Source organism: Lactuca sativa, chromosome 8 (genome assembly GCF_002870075.4).
Source record: "Lactuca sativa cultivar Salinas chromosome 8, Lsat_Salinas_v11, whole genome shotgun sequence".
Classification (NCBI taxonomy): domain Eukaryota; kingdom Viridiplantae; phylum Streptophyta; class Magnoliopsida; order Asterales; family Asteraceae; genus Lactuca; species Lactuca sativa.
The window spans coordinates 109,212,375-109,219,112 of record NC_056630.2 but is presented as its reverse complement, the minus strand read 5'-3'; positions in this window follow the sequence as shown (position 1 = coordinate 109,219,112).

The window sequence follows — 6,738 nt, the reverse complement described above, 5'->3', positions numbered from 1 at the left end:
ACTCTTGAATTGGGTAAAAGACCATTTTACCCCTCCATGGTCTCCATTACTCATGTTGACCAAACCCTAAAGTCAACAAGTGTCAAACTTGGAGTCAACAATCCATGTTTGACCCGACTCATCGAGTGTACTCTTGCGACTCGTCGAGTCTACTCGTTTCCCCAGAAGTCTCAAGAAAGTCCAGCTCAACTCGTCGAGTTGACCCCCAACTCGCCGAGTTATCGCACAATCAAACCCATCAGGACAAACCCTCACCGACTCGTCGAGTCAGGCCATAGACTCGGCGAGTCCCTTCGATCTGATTGCTCATTCAGATGATTTCAAATAGATCTATCACTCCAAACATTAGATCTGTCATCTCAAGGCTCAATAAGCACGTACAGCTTCGATCTTTACGTTCATGCATGATGTTATTGCTCCAAAATGCTAATACAAGCCCTTCATGAGTGATTAAGCTCAAAAACCCTCATATGGATGCATAAAGTTGGGACACCTATACTCTAAGCACCTCACAAGGTCCAGATCTGAGGTCTAGACTCTTTGATAACTCATGCTATTCAAAACCCCAAACAAAAGATGGCAAAAAGACCTAAAACTCCATAGATATGAGATATATCCAAAATAAGAAGAAATGTGAAGACTTCATACCTTCCTCAGGAGCTCTGTACAGGAATTCACTAGATCCAACAGCCTCACATCTAGCTCCTTGCTTGATAACCTCATCCTCTTCCTCAAATGATGCAAAAGAACCACAATATGAGCTTCTCTCTCACTCCCCAGCTCAATAGCCATTAGGGTTTGGTCTCAGGGGTGTAGGGTAACTAATGAGGCGGAAATGGGGGCATAAGTTCCCTTATATAGGCCCCAACCCCGAGAAATTAGGCTTTCTCTGCCCAACACCAACTCGACGAGTCTGCCTTCCGACTCTTCGGGTTCATTCATTAAATCCCACACGACAACTCAACCCTACTCGGCGAGTTGGACTCCCAACTCGTCGAGTCACTCCATAAACCTCAAGAATTCAATCATACGACAACATACCCGAAATTTCGGATGTTACAGTTCAACCAAAAAATATTCAGGTCAACATGTATAAAAACTAATGGTGAGTGGACCGATCCAAACTAGCCATTCCTTAATATATATTTTCTTTATTAAAACCAACTTAAACTTGGAGTGAAGTTGCTCTAAATCATGCATTTACAAGTTTCATAATGTCGTAGTGTAATTGTGTAAAGAGGCAACATCTATTAATAATAGAAAACCTTTATCATTTTCTTTTTGGAGCTGATGTGAAACTTCTTCCTACGACCAAATAGGATATATCTTATATTATTTATACTAAGTGTCAGATCCGTATGTTTTTGTTATAGGGGTTATAAAAAAAGATTAAATATAAAACATTTGAAGCATACATACTTTTTATAATACCAAAAATATTGAAATTTGTATAAGGATCTTGTAAAATCATTTCCTTCAATATTATATAATTTTGGAATTGTTAATAGAGTTTAGCTGTGAAATTGGCTAACTTATACATATTACCAGGGAATGAAAAATGAAGGAAATTAATGTTTGTATAACAATTATTCTGAGAGTTTAATATAATTAAACGTCTTACATATATAAATTATGTATTCCATTTCAGAATTTTTAATTTTAAAAAAATGAAAAAAAAGCAGAAAATAACATGTGGAAAATAAAAAATCCATAATATTTAAGAAAATTACATATGTCAAATGTCCGGAGAACATGACATATCACAAAAATTGTTTTTATTTATTAGGTTATATTTGATATATTTTTTTTTCAAGTTATTCAAGTTACTATATGATAGTTCCTAAATTTTTTTTGAAACCGAGTCCTAAAACCTTTCTATTGTTATGTTTCTTATGTTTTAAGTTAATATTACATACTTTTCTTTTAAATTAATCAAATATCTAGGTTTTATTTAAATTTAACTGTTTAAATAATATTAGAAATAAAAAACTTGGCATGACAAATCATCCCCTTTAAATGATAAAAAACAATAGAGATGTGTCAAAAATAAGATGACGTTAACAGAAAAATTAAATGTTGTGATAAAGTTGTCACCACTCTCATTGGGTTTTATCATTAGCAGTGTGAGGAAAAAAACAACATTGTATAACCAAATTGAATTGAAATTGACACCATGTTGGATCGTGAAAAACTCAAATTATGTTTATTTTGTATTGATCAACTATATATAATACATAAAACTACAAACTATACGAAAATAATGACAAGAGGATATACAATATGATAAATAACTTTAACACAAACATTAAATATATTCCAATTTAACCACGTCCGCGGTAGCCAACGGAACCACCAGCATCCTATACATGTCATTCCTCTTTTTGTTTTAAAGTTTTACGTTTGACATTATCCACTATCTCTATGACTGTGTTTTTTGAGAATTTAGTTTCTATAAACAATCTCTTTTGAAAACTTGAGGTGACCAAAAGGGAAAGAAAGGGTCAAAGGTCACTCTTCACTCATAAAAAAAGGCCATTTAATCAAACACAAATTTGATTATATGAGGTCAATTTGAACCTTTGGACCTAGTAAACGGTCTTTTATGTGTAGCATATGAGCTTTGGGGTTGTTATCATGAGAGAATAAAATCCAATTTTGGGAAAATGAAACGCCTAAAATCACGTTTATCATTAAAGGGATATTACGATACTAGAGAAACCGTGTAGAACACTTTGCTTAATTCTATTAAATCATCTTTGTTGGAAAAAAATGACATTATTTTATTGTTGAAATTTTTTATAAATGGTATTATTATTATTATTATTATTATTTTTTTTCAATTTTAACAATGAATTATTTTTTTTTTATTTTAAATCGAATATCATAATACCACGCAAATGAAAAATTGAAAGTTGTTTACTAAAACCTTATAAATTTTAATACGACTTTATGCAATTGGTGGTATCATATCAACCATTTGTCAAGTTACATGCAATTAAATCGGATAATAAAAAAAGACAATTGTTATATATACCCCAAATGTGTGTACTCCCCTCGATGTGAGTTGAACAATCTTTTGTGTACCTTTATTGTAAATGGAGGGGAGTATATATAGGATAACCCTAAACAAAAATGGATATTAGTCAACATCGAATTAAATTGAAAATTATTTGTATTTTAAATAAAAAATAATGAAATTTCAAAATAAAAAATAATGTCATTTGTACCTGTTCCTTTTATTAAAATACTTTAGTTTGAATCAACATATAATTAAGATCCTAAAACTTGGTTGTATAGATAATCGAAAAGGAATTATTTTCTATCAGAATTTAAAAATATTATTAAAAAAATCTGTAACTTTATTAATTTATTATTTAAAAAAATGTAAAAAAGGAAGGCCAACGTAACCAATTAGAATTTAACAGTTTATAATACAACTTTATAAATCATCCAAACGTAATCTTTAGTCCCTGATATTATTTTAAATACGTCAATAATATATTATCTATATCTTCAACTTTATATCTCAACTTCAAAAGAGTCAAATTAGATGTACGGTTGAGTACTACAATATTAAAAGGAACGTCTAGAAGACTTGGAATATAAAATTTGCATTGTTTGGACAGTGGCATGATAAGATTCTAAAATTATTGAAATAATATAATAAAAATAATAAGTCTACCGATATATCTACTATTCTTATGTTTAACTTGGTAATAGATGAAGATATTAACGATCATAAATACCCATGGAAACATAGGTGTATCAAAAAGTAACCATTATAAAAACATCATTTTAATTAATTACTAGGTGTGAAACCTATTTATTATATAAGTTTATTTAAAAAAAATAAATATGAAATTTTAACAATTTGAAAAGTTTGAATTTTTAAGAAAAATAAATTTTTTTTTTGAATTATTAAAATTAACGAGTCTTTAATATATTGAATACATTACATATATACACAATTTTTAATAAATATCGAACATATATATTACCTTACATATTAAATGTGAAATTTTAATTTAATAAAATGAAAAATACAATAAAATGACAAGTGAAAAATACAAAATTTAAAATTTCTAAAAAAATGTTATGTGACCAAATGAATGAGAAGATGACATGTGACAAAAAAACATTCATTTATTAGAGTAGATTATGTTAATTTTATACAATTGTTCTAGCTAATAGATTGTTATATTTGACACTGATTTTATTTAACATATTATATTATCATGGTGACCATAATGATGTATGTTAAATATATAATGCAAAGTTATCAATGTATGAATCTGTTAGAGGAAAAAATAAACAGAATACAAGTTTTTCATAATGGCGTGGTTATGCTAAGGTTGAGTTGCCAGATTCTAAAGAAGCGTGGCCAGGTTATCAAAATCTTTATCGTTCAGCAGATTCTAAATCCAAATACTTCATGAACAACATTCGTCGTTACAATTCAATGTTTCCGTTTACCTTAATGGGTGGAAAAGTTAATGCATCCATTAATAGAGGAAAAACTCCATAGATATTAGACTTGACGGTCAACATTATCATAGAATTGGAAGTCTATTTTCCTCGAATGGATCAAAACCAAAATTTTCTCAGTTATACATATATGACACCGACAATGAGGACTCAAGTAGGAGAACAATTTTTGGGTACATATTCACACTTATCAAAACTATTTCATGTGTTATCATTGTTTATCAATACAACTATAATGCTTGGTCCAGGTATGAAATAAATCTAATTATTTTCAAGTCTTAAATGGAGCTCCGACGAGTTGGGAGGCTCCAGCTCGTCGTGTAAAGATTTCCCCAGTCGTGTATTTTAAAGACCCAACTCGACGAGTTGGGGTGTCCCAACTCGACGAGTTGGCGCAGGAAGAGAAAACCCTAATTTTCGGGTGTTACACCCCATATAAAGGACTTAACTTCTTTGGATGGCCTCCTTGATAGCCTCCCTTGCCCAGAGAAAACCCTAAAATCGTTTTCCTTCTTGCATATTGAGTAGTGTGAGCTTAAAGAGTGTTTGTTGGTGGTTTTTTGAAAGGAGTCTTGAGGAGAGAAGCACCTAGCTTGGAGGAGTGACTCTAGATCCAGAAACTCTTCATCAGAGGCTACATCTTTGAGGTATAAAGTCGTCACCTTGGCATGTAGTTTATTAGATCTCTTTTCTTGAAGTTTTAGCTTGAGTTTTGGGACTTTGGTTGAGTTTTCCAAAGAGAAGAGGTTTCTAGGGGTTGATGGAGTAGATCTGACCCCTACATGACCTCTTGAGGCTTAAAGTTGCAAACTTTAATAGCCTCCATGTCCCATTCATGCAATATGTGAAACATCCCAAAAATTTCATTTTGAAACTTAATATAAAACCATAAATTATCCATAATCATAAAGAGAACCATGTATCATGTATCTAAAATCATCATATCAAATACTATGACAAAACCATATGATAAAAATATCAGAGTCTAAACATCCCAGGCTAAAACTATGGTGTGTGTCATGCGATCATTCTGAGCCCTTCCCTTTGCTAGTGGAAGTACCTGAAACCAATACTAAAAACCATAAGCACGAAGCTTATTGAACTCCCCCAAACTATCTCATACCATACAAATAATATGCAAATAGGAGATACGGGCCCAGCCCACTATCATGGAGATTCGGGCCCCACCCACACTCCGCTGTCTAACATGCATACAAGTATCACACAGACAACAAGTATATCTATCAAGCAATTAGATAACTATACTCAAATAATACTATGAGGTTCGGGCCCTGCCCACACTAAACTGCTATGAGATTCAGGCCCCTCCCACACTCGACTGCTAATATATCACATATACGGGCCGATCTTGGTGCCTTAGACTCGTTCCTATTGAAAGGGAACTCACCTCGCAAGACTGACTGCTGAAAACCCGAGTGAGGAATCCATGTCTGCTGCTCCGACTATCAATTCCATAACAACACTTAATCAGAATCTGATAATCCTTCTTAGTCAAAGTTAACATTCTGGGTTGACCAACTCGCCGAGTCAACCTTTCAACTCGCCGAGTTCTGTAACTCAAAAAACCTGAGACCGTGACTCAACTCGTCGACTCGCTCCACCGGCTCGTCGAGTTCTATCGGGCTGCTCAGTCGCAGCTTGGCTCATCCACTCGTCGAGTCCCTCTATAGACTCGTCAAGTTCCACTAAACTGAAATTGGGACAACACGAATCGACTCGTCGAGTTCCCTTATGGACTCGACGAGTCCTTCTATCTGTTTGGCCATCTTAACATATTAAGCCCTTGTTCTCTAGATCTATAGTCCATACTACACTTGTTCATTGGGAATGATCTTTCTAAGGGTAAAGTTTCCAACTTAACCCTTTCATAACTCTTCTAAATGGGTTTAGACAAAACCCAAATTCCTATAAGACATGGATCTTGTCAAAAAAGCCTTAGAATCTCAAATCCACGGATACAAACCTAGATCTAGGGTTTTAACATCTGTTGGAAACATAAAGTTCTAAACTCTCCTTCCATGCATGATCTTTTAGGGCTACAAAGGCCATATATTTGCTTATAAACTTGCATGGGGCTTCCAAGGGTCATAAATTTTGCACCTTTATGCCACGGAACCCTTCCTAGTGTTGGATTAGTGTCTAAGTCCATAACTATTTTGGTATGTACTTGACCCGATGGTGCATGGTCCATTTGGGTTGCCTTCACTAAAGCAACTTGATAGGATGAATTAT